Source organism: Gopherus flavomarginatus, chromosome 1 (genome assembly GCF_025201925.1).
Source record: "Gopherus flavomarginatus isolate rGopFla2 chromosome 1, rGopFla2.mat.asm, whole genome shotgun sequence".
In the NCBI taxonomy this organism is placed as follows: domain Eukaryota; kingdom Metazoa; phylum Chordata; order Testudines; family Testudinidae; genus Gopherus; species Gopherus flavomarginatus.
In genome coordinates, this window is record NC_066617.1 from 244,481,978 (window position 1) to 244,503,315 (window position 21,338).

General features: G+C 40.6%; 1 long non-coding RNA gene across 1 annotated transcript; it reads left to right on the forward strand.

The window, feature by feature from the left end:
- Window positions 1-2,844: 2,844 nt before the first annotated feature.
- On the forward strand, window positions 2,845-17,561 carry LOC127032440 (uncharacterized). Its single transcript, XR_007768832.1, has 4 exons — window positions 2,845-4,106; window positions 4,140-4,423; window positions 12,859-12,978; window positions 16,843-17,561. It is a non-coding gene; the product is annotated as an uncharacterized LOC127032440 (long non-coding RNA).
- The last annotated feature ends 3,777 nt before the right edge of the window (window positions 17,562-21,338 follow it).

Here is a 21,338-nt window from a genome sequence, read left to right on the forward strand (position 1 = left end):
CCCATTTCCCCACCTCTCTTCATTCACCTGGTCTGGGGGAATTAAGCAGGTACACAGAAGCTGTTATTCCTATTCACCTGGACCCAAGGTCTGGTCAGGTTATTTACTCTATTGAATGTGGAGTACACGTCACGATCTTTTGCCAAATTTCATTTTAAAAGGCTGTGCCCAGAATAAACACCAAATAGGGAACGTTTCACCTTGAATGTAATGTTTTAATATTTGAAAAGAGTCATTTCTCAGCTTTCACTATACATATTTGTTGCTTATTCAAACATATAAAATATAGCATTAGGTACCCATCCACCTACCTTATAAATATAAACTCCCCAACATTCAGCCCATTCCCTCAATAGTATGAGAAAACATATGTAGAGAGAACAATGTTAATTCAATTTTCTAGCCTACTGAAGTTGAAAATTTAATTTTGAAATTTAAAATACTTTGTACATGTAAGACTCTAGTATTGTAGACTACAAATGAGATTGACTCCTATATACCCCCTTTCCATTACAACACTGACTTATCATGCTAAAGGCTAGTAAAATCCTCAGAAACATATGCCTGGTTGTGTAGATTCAGCTCTGATCATAAAACCTTCAAAATGCACATGCATTTTGATCACAGAAATGGAAAATGCTATCTATGAATCCAAACTGCACTGAATTAGATCTTCCATATTACTAGTGAACAGGTAAGCATTTCAAAGGCTGCCTAGTTCTACTTCAACATCAATTGCCAAACTCCATCTCAGAACTTTTTACACAGGAGCAGAGAGCAAATATTTTAAAACCCTTTTTTTCCTGCCTCACAAAGCATACCAGAAATAACTATTTTTAAAAAAATAATAAAGCAGGAGTACTCCCAACTGAAACTCTCCTTTCAATTGATGCCACAGGCTAAAAAACTAAAAGACAATGGTACCAGGAGCCTCCTGGGATCTTGGACTACTGCATTATTCCATCTCAGATGTGCAAGTATAAGATGTTACTTCAGTGAAAAAGGCTGTGTCAGGAATATCAACCCCAACATTTTCCTTTGTAACTCTAATTTTGTACACTTATGTTACAGAACTCCACAGGAGCAGTGTATTTGTTCCTTTGAACAAAAGAACAAAAGCTCACTTACTTCACTATCTTACTACATACTACCCGGATGTAGGAGGCAGCAAAATTGATATTAAGTGCAAAGCTCTCAATGGCTACAGCTATAGTTTAAGGGCAATTTGTAAAGGTTAGGCACGCAGTTGCACCATGTGTATAGATATGGGTTTATTTAACCATCTTCAGTTTTTCTATGAGGTCCATTGTTGTAGTATTGAAGTGAGTCCCAAGAAAATTAGATGTATGTTAGTAGACATCAGAGTCTTCTGCTTTTTGGTATACAGGAGGTTTTGCCTAAGGAATGTATTTACACTCAAGTCCATTGTCCAGTTATGGGAGGGAGATTTCATCAGTGAAAGGGATTTTGCAGGATTCTCTAATGGGGTTCAGAATGTGAATTAGCTTAATTTGTTCTGGAAACTCATCCCGGTACTATTAACTCTACCCACCGAACACATGTTGTATGTTCTATTCCTGGTCCAGTGTTGGCTTGACACTGCTGTGCAAAATGATAGAAACTCACCCTTTGAGCCCAGTGCAGGAGTCAGCTACCTTGTGGCTGGGAAGCAGAACTGACTCCAGTGAATGCTGCTCACAACACATTGGTGCTAGCTTTCTGGAAGAGGTCAGCAAGGAGCCATAGCCCCACCCTGTCTTCACAGTGCAGGAGAACTGGTCAGGCACAAGGGAGAGCCCAGGCTGCACCTGTTAATGGGAGGTGTTTGCTACTGTGGCATACATGGAAAGTGCACAAAAGGCAATGTTAAGGTTGCACATTCTACCTTCTTTTTCACATTTCCTGACTCTTGAGTAACCTTAGTTAATAGGTCTCAGTCTAACTTACATGATAGAAATATTTGGTCAAATGCTGACCTCATTTATTGTGCACTAAGGGGAAGAAATTTATTGTGCCTCATTTATTCAGCACTAAGGGGAAAAATGCTCATGGCAAGCTAGGTTGCAGCAACAATCTGTGCGTTGTAAACTGTCTACATCCACTTACTCTAACTACTCCCAATAGTATGATTATATACAAATATTGTTTCCATATATTAACCACAGCCTTCTTTTCCAATATGCACTGGAGTTGATATTTAAAATGCAGGATTCTCAAATGGAATAACATCTTCAGGAATAATTGCCCAAACTTATACAGTTATTGCTTGTATGGATGTTCACACCAGTTAAAATTAATGGTGTGATGAGAAATTATTTCTAATCCACCGAGAATAGAAATAAAGAGAATTAAAATTCTGCCTTTCCACCCAGATAAAAAGACTTTCATGTAAAACAACTCATCATTTGTCAGAGAGGCACTAATAAAGTGTTAATATTTATCATCACTGATACTGTACACATCAACTGTATGCTGTGTATGTGCAAAAGAGTATAAATACTGTATACATTACTATGTCAATATGGTTTTTGAAAGCAATACTGATTTAAATAGATATCACTGAGAGATAATTACCGTTCCAACATTTTAAGTTACCTTAAGGTTCCAGTTCTGTCCCTACTGAAAATGAGGGATACTTCAGTGTACAGAGGGCCTTAATACAGTGGTTACCATTAACTGCTCATCAAATCATACACCCTTATAGGCACTTTGAGGCAAATCCTGTTTCCACACATATAGAGGACCTCACAGGTAGTGGAACCTATGTGGTTCTATTGGACAAAAGAGATTTGGGGTGTTCCTACAGAAGGCACATGACACTGAATTCAGCTCAGAGGATGCTTCTTGCAAATGGGAATTCTGGGGCTTGGGCAGGGGTGGGGCCAGGAGAACCACTATTATGTGGATCCTACAGTCCCTGCCTCCCCACACTGAGGCCAAGGAGCCCAATGTAGCCCATAGGTTCAAGTAGGTTCCATGGAGCTCTCCTCTTGCTTCCAAATGGCTCGATGGCAGAATTCTTCTCCCACTTAATTCTAGTGCTCAGCTCAGGAGGGATTTGTGTACTGTGTACACCATTTAGACACACAAATCCTGGTGTTTGAAATTCCCTCCCGCTCTGTATCAAACAGAGGAGTGCTGGTAAGAGACTGCTTTTCATTTCCTGGCTCCACCTACCAAATGCAGGACAGGGTTGCAAAAAGTTAATAGTGATGGCGAGTGTCAGTGTCTATCTATCCCATTGGCTACTGTTATATCCTCCAATCAAAACTGAACAAGCATAAACTAGTAGAACCAGATAATGAAACATCCTCCAGTGGCTGTTTTGTGTGGAGCAAGGCAGGAGCCGAAGTCATTCCCTCAATAAGTGGTTTAGGTACCTAAGCTGTATGAGTCCAGGTGAAAGGTTTCCATTAGTGGATCACTAAGGTGACACAGGCATATGCCTATAGTCTGGATTTAGGCACCTATCTCAGAGAGAGGAGTGGAGTTTAGCACTTACCCCTGTTGTCAGCATCTCCCATTGGCTAGCTTAGCCAGGGAGCTGCCTAGCTTTTGTGGATCCCATTCTAAGGCACCTGTCTCTTCCCAGTCATTGTATAGGGAGATTATGTGCCTAACTCAGGCTTTGTGGATTGCAGGATTGTTCGAGAGATTTTCTAGGTGCTTAAAAGGTAGGTGCCATGATACTGAGCCTTGCAACACCTAAGTGCCTTTGTGGCTCCTGTGCCTAAATACCTTGGGAAGCCTGGAAACCTCAGAAACTGCATATTCACTATATACCTTCTTGTGGGGAGGATCTTACCCCTGTCATGTGACTGGCCAACTTATTGGGCTGGTGAATAAAGACAAAGAGAGTCCTGGCTCCACCTACTTACCAACCATCACTATTTGTACAGTCTTGTGTTCCTAAGGGAAGCGGGAGGAGGAAGCAGCCTCTGAGTGGCACCAATTCTGCCTGATTATATGCATGCTTGGCAAAGGGTAGGAAGGCTCCTTCTTTCTTTCACCGCTATGCACCCAAGTAATGGCTCTGCAGAATGTGACCCAATAGGAGCAGCCAAACATTCACAAGCAGGTCAAAAGCAACAAACAAGGGTGCCCCTGTGCTGCAGTAACACTGAGGAAATATCAACAAGGGCACAGATTGAACTTCTCAGAAGAGGTAACTATTATCAGTGAGGGTGAGGAAAAAGAATTTTAAAAATCCTCCAAAATATTCCTAAAACAAACCTGAAAGGAAGATGATGCATTAAAAATAAAACAAAATCATTCATAGAACAATGTATGATATATGGTACCTAGAGTTATTTTAATCTATTACAATTATTGCACACTAACTTTTATAATACCTTATTTTCTTTCTTCCGTGGTGTATTGGAGAGGAAGTTGAGATGTAGACCAGATGATCATGCTATGGCCTGTAAGTTCTGTTTCAAATATCATCTTTGTTTATTGCTGTAGAAAAAGAAAACTGGCTGGACAACAAATGTTACGCTTGAGGTTTTAAATTAAAAAAAAATATGATCTGTTGCCTTAATGATCACAGCATTTAGTGAAACTAAAAGTATTGGATCTGACAGATTTGAACAGGATAAGAGTTTGGGACTTAAATGCTTTGAGTGTCTTCATACTGTGCTCACAATACAAGTTATATATTTTGTTTGAATTCTAAAATATAGCCCCTTTGGATTCAATGCTTAATGAAAACAGAGTATTGCACTCTGAAAGGTGACCTATTGAAAGCAAAGTGCTAATAAGTAGCAGATTGTTCAACATGACCTAAACCCCTCTTTTATTGAAAAGTGGGATCTACAAAGGTACTTTGTAACATGTTTCATAAGGACTTAATTTTGCTCAGCAATAACAGGACCATTAAATCTGCTTAGAGCCTGGATTACAAGAAAACGGGGATAGCTGTATTCTTTTTTACCTTTTTCTTAAAGGAAGAAATGCACATCTGTCATTTCCTCCTAAGATATTTAAAAAAGAAACAGGAGAAACTTGCTAAATCTCTTCACCAGGATGGGGGAGAAGGACTTCTCCTGATATCATTTAACACATACCCAGCTATAAAAAAATGGGATGGCGAGCAATGGAATGGTCCTTCATTTTCATTAATCGTAGATGACTGCATAACTCAGAAAAGGCCTAATGAATTACATTCCTACCATAGCAGAGTTGGTGTCGACAGAGCTACTACATATATAATGTTTTCGTTACACTTATCATTATCCATCTAGCTATAAAAGGGATCACATTTTTTAAGGTACCATGCAATGGCTAGGCAGCTAGTTGCTGTGACTGCAGTTTTCCAAGCTGATCACAATTGTCTCCCTGTTAATTTGTGCTCCCCCGGCTGTTTGTCATAGTCATCTGTTGTCTCTAGCGTTAAAATTAGATTGTAAACTCTTCTGGGCATAACTTTGTTATTTGTTTGTACAATGCCTGGAACAATGGTGCTGGGGCCTAGAGGTGCTACTGCAAGGTAAATAATATTAATACATGTAATGCATGTACTAATCTGGGATTAGCCAAGATGTACAATTTGAGGTAGCAGTCCCTTTATGAAATTTAATAAAGTCTATCGCATTGCAGATGCAGCCATGAGCAGGTTTCCCATTTAGTCTGTTTACACTGCTAATCCTTCTCTTCGAAGTCAGGAGGTGGGGAAATGGGTCTCAGGTAAATACAATCATACTTACAGCAGTGACTCCAGGCACAATCTGCCCCCAAATCCTCTTGACTGGAGCACTAGTTTTGGCTCCAGTCTCCACAGCAATGAGAGCTCACCTCTTCAGCCAGGTGGGGCTGGGAAAGGTCACCCGAGACCTTTGAATGAATCAAAAGCCATAGATTCTTCCCCAAGGAGAGGGGAGTAATAGGCAGCAGGGAAGCAGCACTGATGTTTGAGAGAGTCAGATGGAGAGATCTGTGAGGCATAAAGGGCTCACCCAAGGCTCTTAATTATTCTCTGCAAGCTTCTGTCCTTGCTGCTGACGGTAGTGCAAGACACTCCAGACCATTGTATATTGCCAGTGAGGTTCCATTGGCGGAATGCCAAGTGAGAGGCTGAAAGAGGAGAGTGTCTCATCTGCATAGGAGGAGGATGGCTTTTTGCTTAAGGTACTGAACTGTGATGCAGAAGGTCTGGATTGTAGTGACCTTACAGCAAGGACGCCACACAGAGACATAGAGTGAATGATTGATGAGTGAGTAAACATGAGGTGATCTTTGTTCAGTACCCCTCCCCCCAACTCCTTCTAAAATACTAATCAGGTAAAAATTAGTAACCACATGTCCATTGGGCATGCTTTTAAGACGTGACTCCTTTGAGGAAAAAGGTCATAAGAATCAAGCAAAGTAAATTACTGTGTTTGGGATTCCTTAGTTGATGCCTGAAGAAGCAATGCTGCTAGACAGAGTAACCAAAACTCTTCTCCCTGGGCTCGAGTAGGGCTGTAAACCAGGGGATCTCATGGCAACCAAGGCCTTGCCTCGAGCGAATCCAAAACAAACCAAAGGGCTGAGAAGAACAGACCAGGAGAGGAGAAGCCATCTATAAAATTGGTAACTACCTTCTCTGTTTGCCAAGCAGGAACTGCGTGAGGCTAGCGCAGGGCCTGTTTGTATAGGTTTGTGAAAGAGAGACTCATTAAAAGGAATGTATAGCTCTTAATGTATAGCTCTTAATGTCTAACATAGGAGTTATGTGCTTAATATAACCCTTTACTGCTTGTGTAATTCCTTCTCAATAAACTGTTGTGTACTGAAGATAATTACTGTGGACCTTTTTCACTGGTATGACGGTAACCTGCTCCACTGCCAGTAAAGATCCATTTCAGGGGTAGTAGTACCCCTTTTGTCAACACAATGCAGCCTGCAACCGTTTGCAGTGGCACTTGGGTGAAGAAACAGAGTGGTCTGATTGAATGGTGGACAAAAGCTTAAAGAAGTTGCTTTCTACCTTTACTAATCCCTGACCCTGTCCACTTCCCAGCTAGAAATTTCCTAATAAGTGGTGATACTTCCTGCATTGCGGCATCCTAGGTGGCTATCTAATAGGCCTTTCCCTAGGCTGAAACTGCCAATCATTAATTAATGAGACATCACAAAACACTGTAATGTAAACAAGTATTATTATGCCCATTATATATGTGGGTAAACCAGCGCATACAGTGGTTAGGTGACTTGCCGAGGATCACGCAGTGAGTCTATGTCAGAGCTAGGAACAGAAGTCAGTTCTCTTGAATGGCAGTCCCCTGCACTAACCTCTAGAGCACACTCCATAAGTGTTTGAATCTTTAATAAACTCTTCTGGGTATCTCTATCCTGCAACACTCACTGTTTTAAAGTATTCATGGATTATTTGTTTATGACTCTTAAACAAATCTATTAAACACTCTGCATTATTTTTAGTTAAATTTTGTTGTTACCCTCCAACCCCTTGTCTCTTTAATAATTGATTTTGGTTTGGATACATAAATATGTCCTGAGTGTATTTGTCATTTCCTAATGTTTACAGTGGGGATTATTTTTCCTTTTAAACAGCATATTTTGTTCTCCATACAGAGAATGCCTGTCTGATAGATGCGCATTTCAAAAACATTCCCAGATAATATATTTGGCAATTTCATGAGTGCGCTTGGTGGAATTGCACTTAATGCTTCTTGGAGAAACTCGTGTTTTAGTTTCTCACTCATCACATGGTCACAGAGAACAAAAGCATCGCTTATATAAAAGCTCTACAGTATTCTATAGGAGTGAATGCAAATCATATTGCATATGCCCACCCTTCTTGGCCATTATTGAGCCTCTGTATTAGAGGCGGTATAAGGAAATGGGAAGAAAGAGACAGCAGGTACCTCTCCTAGCTGTCAGGATAAGTAGCATGGTAGAGTTCCAGGAAACCACCTGCTCTCCCAGATAAAAGGCTTATGGCACATGAGTTAGAGCAGGAACTGGGGTTTGAAATGAGAAGGAATAACTGACTATTAAAATGAAGGATGGATGAAAACCCGAACCCCTTCTCAGGCTGGCCTGAAGTGGATTATTTCGTGTCTTGGTGCAGTAGGGTGTGGATGTATATGGGTGTATGTGCGTGCACTCATGTGTATGTGTGAAGTCAGCAACCAGCCCATATTTGAATGCTGAGGCTGCTGCCAAGAAGCCAAACAAACACATTATCAATAATTCCTGAGTATTTTTAATATTTCTATTAACTTCAAGGCACAAATCTGCCTTGTTGCATATGTCTACACAGCCCACAGCAGCGAACCTCTGATCCCGGTTCAACGAGACTCGGGCTCACGAGACTCACACTATTGTAAAAAAAATATCTGTGTAGACATTATGGCTCAGGCTCTGAAACCTAGGGACGGGGGTGGGCTTCAGGCCCCAAAAGGCAACTTAAAAGTGCTGTCTACACAGCTGTTCTTAGCATGGTGGCATGAATCTGTGAGCCCAAGCCTGTCAACTCTGGCTGGGAGTTTCACTTCCATAGGCTGTGTAGATGTACCTTGTTCTGCTCTCCCTAACAACAACGTAGACCTGGAGTAACACCACTGAAATGAATGGAGTTACATGGTTGTATAACTGCTGAAAGTGAAAGCAGAATCAGGCCCTACATGTCTCATCCCTCTCCTAAATTAGAGTCTTTCATTCATTTGACTTTCATCACTCCAAACTGCAATACATTATAAGTAGGCTTCAAAGGATTAGATTTTTATTGTAATTGTCACTTTTGTGATACACATACAAACCAACCAAACAATAGGTAAAATAAGAAAAATGCTGCCTGAGAACTTGGTAAAGTCAAAAACCAGTGATTTAAAATTCTGAATTAGGCTTGTCACAAACGGATTTGCAAATGAGTAGTAAAACCAGGTATGTTTTATTGATTTAAGGATATTTACTTTGTGTATTTTGATGTGATGTTCACAATTTATATTTTAAAAGTGATAAAGCTTTAACTTTTAAAATCTCAATGTATACCCTCATTAAATAATTGTCTGTTCCCCCATAATTTCCTGGAATTCTGAAAATTGAAATCAATAAAAATTAAAAAAAGCTTAGAAAGCATTGCTATTATCCTTTGAAATGATAAAAAGATAAAAATAAAAAATCTGCCAAGCCTAGGGGTTCCTTTCCATTGATACAACAGAGAACCGCTCGAGCCCTCCCCCCTCTCCCAGTAACCTGGGAAATTTACACACCACCCCTGGGCATCTTTGAGAGACAATACTTCCTCACTTGCAAGTATAGAGTCCGAGTGTAGAAAAGAAACTTTTAATAACAGGAAGGAAGTTACTTGGTGCTAATTTGGGAAAACACTGCAAATAGGGTTCATAAACATAACCATGAGTAAAAAACCCACTAGCAAGTAGGTTGGGCAGTGTCCTTTTCCCCTCAGGTTCTTAAGTCCAGCAACCCACAAGTCCCTTTCATGTGTCCAACCCTTCTCTGCACCTTACTCACAGTTGCTGTCCTTCGTCAGTGCAGATTTAAAGTTCAGAGGTGCATCTGCAGAGTTCACCTCCCATTCTGGGTTGGGTAAAGAGGTACCTTACTTGCTCCGCTGCTCAGTCCCCAGACTCAGTCCCCACACCTCTCTGCCAGCCACCCTGCTGGCCACTTCTGCCAGCCGCCAGCTAACCGTTCTCGCCACGCCTCGCCACCCGCTGCACTGCTGGCTGGCTGCTCACCGCTCTTGCCTTGCCTCTCCACAAGCCGCCCTGCTGGCTGCTCATCATGCCTTTCCACCGCACCAGCCACTCCTTCACCAGCTGACTGTCAGCTGCCTTCTGCCTCTCTGCTGTGACCTCTGCGCATCAGTTTCTTAGTAATTTTCACTTCTTTGCAGGCTGGGCAGAAACTCTGCCTCATCTCAAAGATTTCAGCTCTGATTTGGCATTTAACATAAAGAGGCTCCTAGTGGAGCCTATTTATCTCTATTCTTTGAACAGTGAGAAGGAACAGATTAAACCAGTCTAGGGAGGACCCTTGATGAGAGTGTGCAGCCTCCTAGCTGGGGATACCTGTCCCCACCCCTCTTACTTTCACAGGGCTCTGACATTTGAGCCCCTGGCTTAAGTAGGTTCTTTCAGCTGAAGGTGGCCCCCTAATTTCAGACAGATTAAGCACAGTCCTGCTTTCTTGTATTCCTACAATAATTACAACATTGGTAACCTTATTTCACAACACCTGCATTCAGTACTAAGGTGATTTGTACCCAACACCAGCCAAAGCTGATCACTTTGACACTGGTGTATCTGCTGAATATGTAAGCAGAGCAGGAGCAAACTGTCTTTACATAAACACACCCAAGTCATTTCCCCTCCCAGCTAGCTGTCAGAGAAGCATTCATTCAGACCCTTCTTACATTTTATTTACCTTATTGTTTAAAGTTCTGGAAAAATGGATAATCGTGCAAAATAAAGCAGAAAATCATATCTATCCACTCCTTGAGGTCAGAGGGAGTTTTTCAACTGAATTCCATTAGAGGAGGATCAGGACTTTGAAGTGTGGTAGCATAACAAGTAGAACTGCATCAAAATTTTTTGCACAAACCATTTTTTTGCCAAAAAGAAAAAGTGCAGATTCAGGTTGAGAGAATGACTTTGCAAATTCATGTCAGATTCTCTGAATAATTTTGGTCAGTAATAAAACATCTGGAAAAAGCAAAATGTTTTGTTCCATCATTTTTTAAATAAAACATATGGCTATTTTGATTCTAAATGACTTCTCATTAAAAAATAGACTACAATTTTATAGTAAATGTTTTAAAACCCCCTCTAAAATGAAGGAAAGGGGGATTTTTTTCAACTTTTTGACTTTGCTCAAAAATTTGAAATAATTTTGTTCTGAATTGACCCAAAATGTTTTTTTAACTTTTCAATTTGACTAGAAAACAGAAAATCAGTTATTTGCACAGCTCATATACTGAGTAACAAGAATGTTTCTGTTATGACAGAATTCCCTAGATAGTATTGTTACCCACAGTCTTACAAGTTCATAGCGTGCAAGCAACGTTCTATCTTTGAAGAGATACTAAATTGTTAGTTTTATTATAGATTTTTTTTGGGGGGGAGGAGCATTGAGGCAAGAACAAAGCAAGTTTGATCTCTGCCCTAATCTCTCTAACTAGTGTCAATTGTTGGGGAAATTATTCCCTGGAAACTGGGTACTGGTATTTGGCTGAAAGCCTTGAAAGAGGAATGTCTGCATGCTGTTTGTAAATACCTCTGTTTAAGGACTGCAGCTTTTTCTTACATAAAAGCAGCAAAGAGTCCTGTGGCACCTTATAGACTAACAGATGTTTTGGAGCATGAGCTTTCGTGGGTGAATACCCACTTCGTCAGATGCATGAGATGAAGTGAGTATTCACCCACGATAGCTCATGCTCCAAAACATCTGTTAGTCTATAAGGTGCCACAGGACTCTTTGCTGCTTTTACAGATCCAGACTAACACGGCTACCCCTCTGATACTTTTCTTACATAGGCACCTATTACCTGCCACCCCCTGTCCCAATTTTTCATACTTGCTATCTAGTCTTCCTAAGTTTAGCCAGACAGTACATCACAAATTTATCCTCCAATGGGAAGTCTGCCTGCAAGTCACTCACATCTGCTATTGCTTGGCAGAGGGGTGACATTATTCAAGAGCATACAAAAATGTATTTATTGTCAGAAAAAGAAAATGCTAGAGAGATGACCTAAGGCCTTTGGCTCAGGGTTCAGTCACCTATACAACAGCTTCTCTTTAAAAATCGTAGACCTCTCTAGTGTTGCTGCAGTATTCTTAACTAGCTACCATTCCCACTCTCCTCTGCACTGACATTTGCCTTGCTCCTTGACTATTTAACTCAGCTTTCTCTCCTTGACCACATCTAACCCTTTTCTTTTCACAGTCTTCTTCACATCCATGTACTACAGTCAGCTTTCCTAGCAGTAAGCCAGACAAGGGTAGCACGTATAGTTTTACTAGATTACGTGTTATTAGATGGAGCGAGAGAATTGCTAAAGGTTCCCAGTTTCTTCATTCTCCTACCTCAACTCACCTTAGCAGGAAGTTTCTCCTGCTCAAGGTCTTTCTCATTCACTTCCTCCATGAGGTTTCTGCTGCTTCATCCCTTATATCCTCTTCCTATTTAAAACAAAAATAAAACTTACTTTAGTATAATCATACTCAGCCTCATCACTGTGATGGGAAATAAGGCACCATGAGCAGGGAACTCCTCTTCCAACTAAACTCCCTGCATGTCCTTGGAATAGACTTTGGAGCTGAAGCTCACTCTCAATTGATGCAGTTCACTGCAAAACATAGGCAACAACAATTACACCGAAGCCTGGAAAAAGTAGTCCTGATTCTCCCCAGTTCCACCAGTGGCCCATGAGTGTAACTCTGTTTGCTTCAGTGGAGTTACTCCTGATTTATACTGGGGCCATCAACGTCTGAGCTTTGGCAATTTTTCTGTATCATAGCAACTGACTGCTTTTGAAAACTGTGTGATATTTGGTTCTGGGTTTTTATTTCTAGTTTAGCCAATGAATGCAAGGAAGCAAAATCCTATGGAAAAGAGGAGCCTGCTTACTCTCTGCTTGCTTTCAGAGAGAGCTGTCACAGAGTTCAGGTGGGGTGACAGCATTGCGGTGTAAAGTCAGGCTGCCCTTTCATGTTAGGGCAGCTGGCCTGTGTCCTTGTCTTCCCCAATGTGTTTGTCTATGTGTGTGTCAATAAATTACTTGACCCACGCTTATGCTCCTGAGTTTAACCACCCGAGAAAATTTGGAAGCAAGAAAGCAGTCTATCCTGGTGAAATATTTTAAGTCTCTCTCTCTCTCCCTCTCTCTCTCAGAAAATTGAGTATAGTGTTTGTTCATGGCAGCAACAGTGGACAGTGGAAGAAAAACATGAAAGGGATACAAATCATGTTAACACATGAGTCATCAGTAAAAGCAACCTCCACATATTAAAGGTACTTCCCTCTATATGCACCTATACTTCCTTCGAAGTTTTATAGGCCCGTTATGTGTTTATGAACACACATGTATATATTTTGTATAGGGTTTTGCACACTGAGTTTTCACTTAATGCCTACAGATAAGTTTTGAAGATACTTTATTGACAATGGATTCCACACCCCTGCAACCATTGCTGCTCTCATCAGATACAATCTGCGCTATGTTCTGATCCCCTTTTCCCAACTTGCATGTGCTGAGTATATACGCCCTGCTGATACAGCTAATAACAGTGATTGTCCTAAACAATATCTGATCTCTACCTGGTAAAACTGTGAAGATGCATCAATTTGTGCTGCAATCTCTTTGGAGCACTAAGAGGCTTTTCCATGATAATTTCTTGGGGTTTGTGGATGGTCATAGGTGTACTGATGGAATCGCTCCATTTCACATACCTCTTGTTCAACTTAACCTGCATCCAAACTTTTTCTTTGTGAATGAAACATGGTGGCAGTGTCTGTGCAGTTTGAAGTTCTGCAGCTGGCAACATGAGCCATGGAACTCAGTCTGAAGGCCTTTGGAGCGCTGGATTTTGCAAATGCTAACCTAGCACAGTGATAGACTTGGTGGAAGGAGAAGTTCAAGCTGTACACAGATCTGGCTGTGCAGAAGGACAACAGAACGTACCCCTGCTTGGCTCATATTTAAAAGCACTATGTAGACTGGCACACAAAATAAAAAGGAACATATGAGCTGTAAAAATTATTAATCGAATTAGTGGTGCAAAATCAAGTTTACTGACAAAGAGTGCAATTAATATTTATAAGGCTATATATCTTAGGGATATGCTAACCAACATGGTTTTCAAACTCTGCCGCCTCTTCTCACACACAGAAATCAAGGAAATCTCTTCAAAAAAGGGGGAGGGTAACCAAAAACTCCAAAAGCCTTTAGAATGACACATTGGTCATTACATCTTCGTTTTCAAAAAAGGAGTCATTTGAGAGAGAATTCTTCAGATTCCAGAGGGACAAGAAACTATCAGATGTGACTATCAGGAATGTAATGAAAATACCAGAGCCTTTGCAGAGATATATTTTGGGATTCAGAGGCAGCACGAAAAAGAACTCAATAAGTAAAGTTTATCACAGATTAGAAGAACTTCACTGGCGGAAGGAACTGTGGAGCAAGAGAGCAATATAAAGTGGAACAAAAGCTGATGAATCACTGTCATTTGTATTGGTAAAAAAAGCAATAGAAGATCCCTCAATGTCAGCATTAGATATGAAACATGTTCTTTGCTATATTAAATTGCATTTTATTGAAACCGCCAAGGTAAAGTTTAAGGCACAACTTCTCTTAGTGTTTACATTTATGCTGTATTACGTATAGCCACAGCATCAGATGATTAAGCGTCTCAAAATCATTACCTAGTTTAAAAATACTTAGTATTATTTTGTCATAAGGGAGATTTTCAAAGGTTTAGGAACTGAGAAAATATATTGTTTTTAATCTAGTCAAAAATTAAAGAAAACAACATAACTAAGGTTTCAAAGGACCATGGTCATGCTGCATATGGAGTATTCCATCTTGTGGGGCCTGATTCAAATCTGTGATGGCATGACTGCAATCATTTTCAGTGGGCCTACAGTTATGTCACCTCATTCCCATCACCTCCTCCTTCCACATGCACAAATTCATTTCTGCACTCATAACCTCATCCTAGCCCTCACTAATTTGTCTCATTCTAAATACATTTATTTTTCTACCTATTACCATTGCTGCTTATTGGTATTTTTCTATGGATGTTACATTTTTAAAGCCATGAAGTGATGCATTGTCTGTGCAGAGGGCCCCTCCACCTGATACTCATTACAATATCTACCTACCCAGCACAGTGCTATCTATACCTCCTTATTTATTTGCATATAATATAATTACACTTAGATGCCATCAATTTTATCTGTGTTGCCTGGTAGTTAAATCAGCTTCTGTGCATTTGTTCCATGATACATTCACCACAAATGGATATGTAAAGCCTATACATTTATTCATCTCGTCGAGTATTCATGTACTGGATTTTTGTGTTCATTATTGGCAGACATTATTCTAACTAATCCATGGGAACAGAAGAAAGAACATACAATACCAAAATAATTTAAATTATACAAAATGTGCCAGGAAAATGTATACATATATATGTGTGTATATAATGCTGGCTCTGATTAAAAAAACCCCAAACCTAAAAAAATGTTTATGTATGATGACTAGATGCTGATTTATGGAACCCTTTTGCTTGTGTAACAGCATGACCTGAAATATCCATGTGGAGGATGCAGAACACTAAGGAAAATGAATTAAATAAACAAACAAACAAATAAATGTTATTCTGCACAGTCAGAGGGTTTTGTAGAGGGAGCCACGGAGCAACAAGCTAAGGGGAAATTTGCAGGTATGCACCTATTATTGCCCCGGTACATATTTCATTATTTAAAGAATAAGAGGTGGGAGGGGGAGGTGTAAACTGAATTTTAAATAAAAAAGACAGATCCCATTCTATTCTGAAATTACGTTTAGCAAATAGAGAAAAGACCCTGTGTGGATTTTAGAAAATAATCTTCACTTTGCAAAGCTGTCTAGGAATGTGGAGAAGCAGCAGTTAGTAGTTAAAAGGAGGTCAGGATTTAAGTTCCTGATGTTGCTACAGACTTGACTGACCTTACAAAAGTAATTTACAGTCGCTGAGCTAAATTGTGGCACTAAATCACTGTATTGTATTGGGTGATGGGACAACTTCCCTCTGGTGAGTTTGGCCTGCAAAGCAAAACAGTGCAATTAGCAATAAGTCTTGTGTCCTTCATGCTCCCTTTGGGGTGATATACACTCCTGGGACACATGGAAGAGCATCCCTGTGTCAGAGACCTTCCAAGCAACAAGGAAGACCCATGATCCTGATTTGACAACAAAAACACATGGACTCCCATAAATTGCAAGTGTGCTAAAGGACAACGCCTCTTCCTCTAGTCAAGGACCTAATCAGTCACGACCATCCTACACGTGTCTCTCAAACAGCCTTTCTTTCCCATTGCCCACACAAATCCTTGGTTTTCGGATGCCCTGCAATGGACGAACAGAGAGGGGCAGAAACTTGAGTGCCAATGGTGGAAACCAAAGCCTGATTTAGACAGGATGGAACATAATGAATTCCTCAAAGCCTATGCTGACACTGTATTACAGGCCAAGAGAACCTTTTTAAAATGTGGACACTAGAACTAAATGCAGTGTTCTAGTATCAGTCTCAATAATGCTGTGCACAGAGGTAAAATCACCTCCTAGTCATCACACCTGTTCATTGCTCCCTGGTTTTTACATCCAAAGATTGAATTAGCCCATTTTGCCACAACATCGCCCTGGGAGCTCTTGCTGAATTGCTTGTTCACTATGATCCCCAAAAGCCTTTTCAGGGTCTCTGCTTTCTGGGATACAGCCCCTCGGAGGGCTTCCCAGAGGATTTAGGGGACATGGGGCAAAGCAATTTCGGGGGCCCCTTCCATAAAAAAAGTTGCAATACTATAAAATACTATATTCTCATGGGGGCTCCTGTGGGGCCCGGGGCCCGAGACAAATTGCCCCACTTGCCTCTCTTTTTGGGCAGCCCTGGCCTCTCCTCCCACCCCCACTGTAGGTATTGCCTGTGTTCTTTGTTTCTACTTGTATAACTTTGTATTTGGCTGTATTAAACACATTTTGTTTGACTGGGCCCAGCTTACCAAGCGGCTCAGATCACGCTTTAAAACTACCCTGTCATTGTTATTTACTATTTCATCAATCTTTGTACCATCCGCAAATTCTATCAGCAGTGATTTTATATTTTATTCTAGATCATCAATGAAAATGTTGACTATTGTCAGGCAGAGTGCTGAACCCGTCCAGGAACACCTCCATTCAATGATGAGTCCCCATGCACAACGACTCTTTGAAATCTGTCAGTTAGGCAGTTCTTAATTCATTTAATGTGTGCTTTATTGATACAGTACAGTGTTAATTTTTAATTAGAATGCTCTACAGTACTCATCAAATGCCTTAAAAAAGTCTAAGTATGTTACTTCTGCACTGTTACCTTTATCAACCAAACTTGTAATCTCTTCAAAGAATGAAATCAGGTTTGTATTAGAAGACATATCTTCCATAAAACTATGTTGAATGTCTCTTAATTCTTTATCAACTGAATCCTGTATCAATTTTTGCATTATTTCACCTGGAATTGGGGTCAGGCTAACCAACTTAAAGTTACCCAGGTCATCCCACTTGCTCTTTTTAAATATTGACACAAAACTAGCACTTTTCTATTCTTCTGGAATTTTCCAAGTATTCAAAAATGTATTAAATATTGATATCAGTGGGCCAGAGATCTCCTCAGCCAGCTCTTTTAGGACTCTTGGATTGAAGTTATCCAGGCCTGCTGAGTTGAAAATGTTTATCTCTAGTAGATGTCACTCTACTCACATCTTCCTTAGTTACTAATGAACTATAAAGTACTTCAGCATTCTCATGTGATATGCTATTTTATACCATGCTCATCACTGTAGCATCTGAGCACTTCCAGGAGTGCATTAAGTAACATGACTACATATCTGTCACATGTTGTTTGTTCTCTCATCCTCGCCCAGAGAGAGAAGTGTGTGCAGTGGGGAGTCTTGTTTTGGTAGGTTGTAGGGTTTCTGTTTGTTAGTTTAATATAAATATACCTGCCTGTTGCTATATGTTTATGGAAGAGAGGATTAAAAAAATGGGCCTTACATTTGGAGAGAAAAAATGATGAGTTTATTCCACAGTCTTGGATCATCCCCAGAGAAATTTCTGTCTCCCACACAGATAAGCTTTACTTTTATTTTTGAGTTCCATTGTGCCAGTGAAGCATAGTTGTCAACCATGGTCTTCCCCTCAGAGCTTTAGATGGTCTTTTAGATATCCTGGGCTGAGGCCATGGAAAATTCTGAAAATTAAGACTGAGACCTTGAACTTGATTCAAAATTCTGTGGGAACTCAGTGTAGAGAACTGAAGTAGATGGTGTTGTTGTGGAGACTTATTGCAGCCTTCTGAACTATAGAGTTTCCTAAATCCTGACAGTCTCATACTCTAAATATATTAGTAGATTCATTATTTTGGTTTTCTTTTCCATCTTGGCTCTTGTGCATCTAGCCTTTGTAATGACCAGGCAATCCTAGGGCTCCAAGGAATTGCCCTTTAAGCAGCTAAACTGATCATTAGGGAAATTCAGACTCCACAAAATGAAGAAAATGCCAGTCTCTGAAGAGAAGGTATTGAAGAGTCCTTTGGTGATACCTGTCTGAAGCCAAAGCATGTCATGGATGAGAGTCTGAAGAAGATAAATGAGCTCTCTTGAGAAGATTAGGATGGCAAGATCTGGTCAGTGGCAAGATCATGCAGCTTGTGCTCCAGAGGTCTCATCCTGTTCTTTAAAACCAGTAGCAAAAATCTCATGTACTTTAATGAGAGTAGACTGGAACTCCAGACAAACTATCCCCACAAACCCCAGGCACACCCTGGTGCTCAGCCATGTAAAGCTGCTGTCAAGCAACAGAAAGGAAGGACCACTTAAAGCACCTCTTTCCACCAGGCTCTGTTGGATGTACATGTCATCAAATAGTAAAATTTCCAGTGCAATCTGATCCCTTTGCCACACATGCACCTTCTTCAGGGAAATGAAAAGTATATTGGGGTAGTTCCAGGTTTGGGGTTCCTCTGAAATTTCAAGCACACCCGCTTCGAGGTTCTCTTCTATAATTAAGGTCTTTCTGTCAAAATTCTTCTTGAAGTAGAATTTTTTTCTCTCAGGACAGATCAGCAAGATCAGTCTCCCACAGGGATCTGGCTAGTGCAGAGGAGGGAAAACTGGTTGAAGAAGTCCCAGTGGACTGACAAGGAGATGAAAGACTAGAAACCACAGCTGAGCCAAGAGCCACAACTCAGCCAGGAGCCTTGGCGCTTGGGAGCTAGGGATCCCAGCTCCACAGCATGGATTTTGGAAGCCCTGGCTTGAGCTGGGTTCTCGGGGTTTTCAGGTTCCCTGCCATGGAACTGAGAACTTGGCAGCCTGGGATCCCTGATTCCACCTGATGGGGGGTGCCCCAGAGCCACAGACCCTAAAAGCCTTGGCCAGTCTGCATAGTGAGCCTGCTTTGAAGCCACAGATCCTGGAAGTCCCAGTCCCCAGCAGTCCACCACGTGAGCTGACAAGAAATCCTGCTCATCATGTGTTCAACAAACCTGATAGTTTTGTCGAAACTGATATTTTTTATTTTGACAAATCAGCGTATCCAATGAAAAACTGCTTTTTGGTGGGGAAGGAGAGCGGAATTCCTGACTGACTCTGCTTCAGAAGATTTAGTTTGCATACAAAGCCATTGGAAGTATTCTAACATTAATACAATTCCCCTGCTTAGAATGTCTCTGTTTGTCTATCCAATGAATGTTCATGGTTCTCTGTTTACAGCAGATGGGATTAAATGTACGAGTGCCTCATGTCATATAATTTCCAGCTCAATGGTGCAGATCCAAGAGTTTTGGATAAGCAGCACTTTGGGGCAATTGCTTATCTTAGGTAATTTAAACACTTAAGTTCTGAGGATTTACTCATCACTAGCAGGAATCTCTTGTGTCAGGTTCTAAGGTGCTGAAGAACAGTGCAAGATTTTGTACGTTTTCCAAACAACACCTTGGGGCAGGGACCATCTTTTTCCTATGTGTTTGTACAGCACCAAGGACAATGAGGGCCTGGTCTCCTAGGCACTGTGGCAATACAGGTAATAAATAATAATATTAATAAAGAATAAATGGGTTGTGAGCAGCTCTCATTGGGCAAATTCCCACAGCTTGTGCAAATTTGCTACATGGCAATGTATGCAGCTGACTTTGCTTCAAACACAGCCACCACATGTGGATGCTCAAGCATCATAAGAGTGTGAAGAGATGTCTGTGCTTGAATAATACCATCATGATGGTTGTGCAGACTGATACGAGGTGATGTAGGTAAGACACTTAGAATGCAGGCCAGCAATCAGCACTGATGCCACAGGAGTCTGCAATGGCAAGGATCAGTTATGGAGTGGTGTAGTGAATCCTAGGTATGCTTCTGCAGTTGGCTAGTTAGAAAAAAACCAGTCTTGTTTTACACACTAAATGTGAACTTCAAGGGCAATCAGGGATATCTGAGACAAATGTGACTATATTATGCACGAGGTATCATGGGACTAAGTGATGCCAACAGAACACCTGCTATTCTTGAATCTTCTGGTAGCATTAAAGTAAGTCAAAGCAGGGGGGAAAATTCCACAGCTTAACAGTTTCTTTTTTGATTGCATTATTATTGTGCTAAGAAGAAATTCCATCATGCGAGCTGCCATATAGTAACTATATAGGGAGATTAACAGACTCATTGTGCCTTGAAGGCTGCAATTTAGACAGTGAGATACTTCATTTTGTAACCTTTCACATTTAAACAGTTATCAGGGTATATTTTCTGAACCAAAAAATTAAGACTTCATGTATCAAGAAGACTTGTCAGTCCTTCACGCTGCCACAGTGAGATAGCACAGTTGATGGAAAAGTCCATGTCTAAAGACATCCATAACAGCTGATTATTACTTCTTAGTAGCTGATGTTTTGATGAATGCCTGAAAAATCTAGCAGCTCCCTCCCCACACGCACACACAACAGCTGTGCCTTTTGAATCACACAGATTGACTGTGAAAAAATAATACTCCATAAGCCAATCATCATTCAACACCAGGCTGGCTGAACTCACTAGAATGCAAATACATTGTCTTGACAGTCTTGCCTGAAAGACAGTTGCAGGGACTGCAAAGATATAAAGTGCAAGAGTAGACAATCCCTGCAAATATTTAAGTCTATTGTAGAAACAATCACCACCACATCAAATCACAGCAGTGGTGGAATGGTCAGAAGTAGGCTGAAGAGCAAATATAGGAAGTCTTTCAAAATGCAACAAATTCACTGTCATAGCAACACAAAATACTTCATACTTTATACAGTTTACTAATCCATGCTCCTCCTTACAGGGCCACAACCAAAAAGTGCTGATTTAGTGTTGGAATGCTAGAACTGAGAAAATGTTAGCTTTGCCTCGAGGATGATTTGTATTTCTATCATCTGATACTAAAGAAAAGATTTGGGTCCAACAGATACTTCTCAAAGAAAAATTGTGTAAGAAAAGATAATAGATCACAATTTCTGTCTAGGTGTTTTAGGATTTTCTATAGCACCCATCATCCTAGTGTCTAAGTGCTTCTTAGATAAATTAGATTCACATGACAAAATCCCTAGTGACTTTCA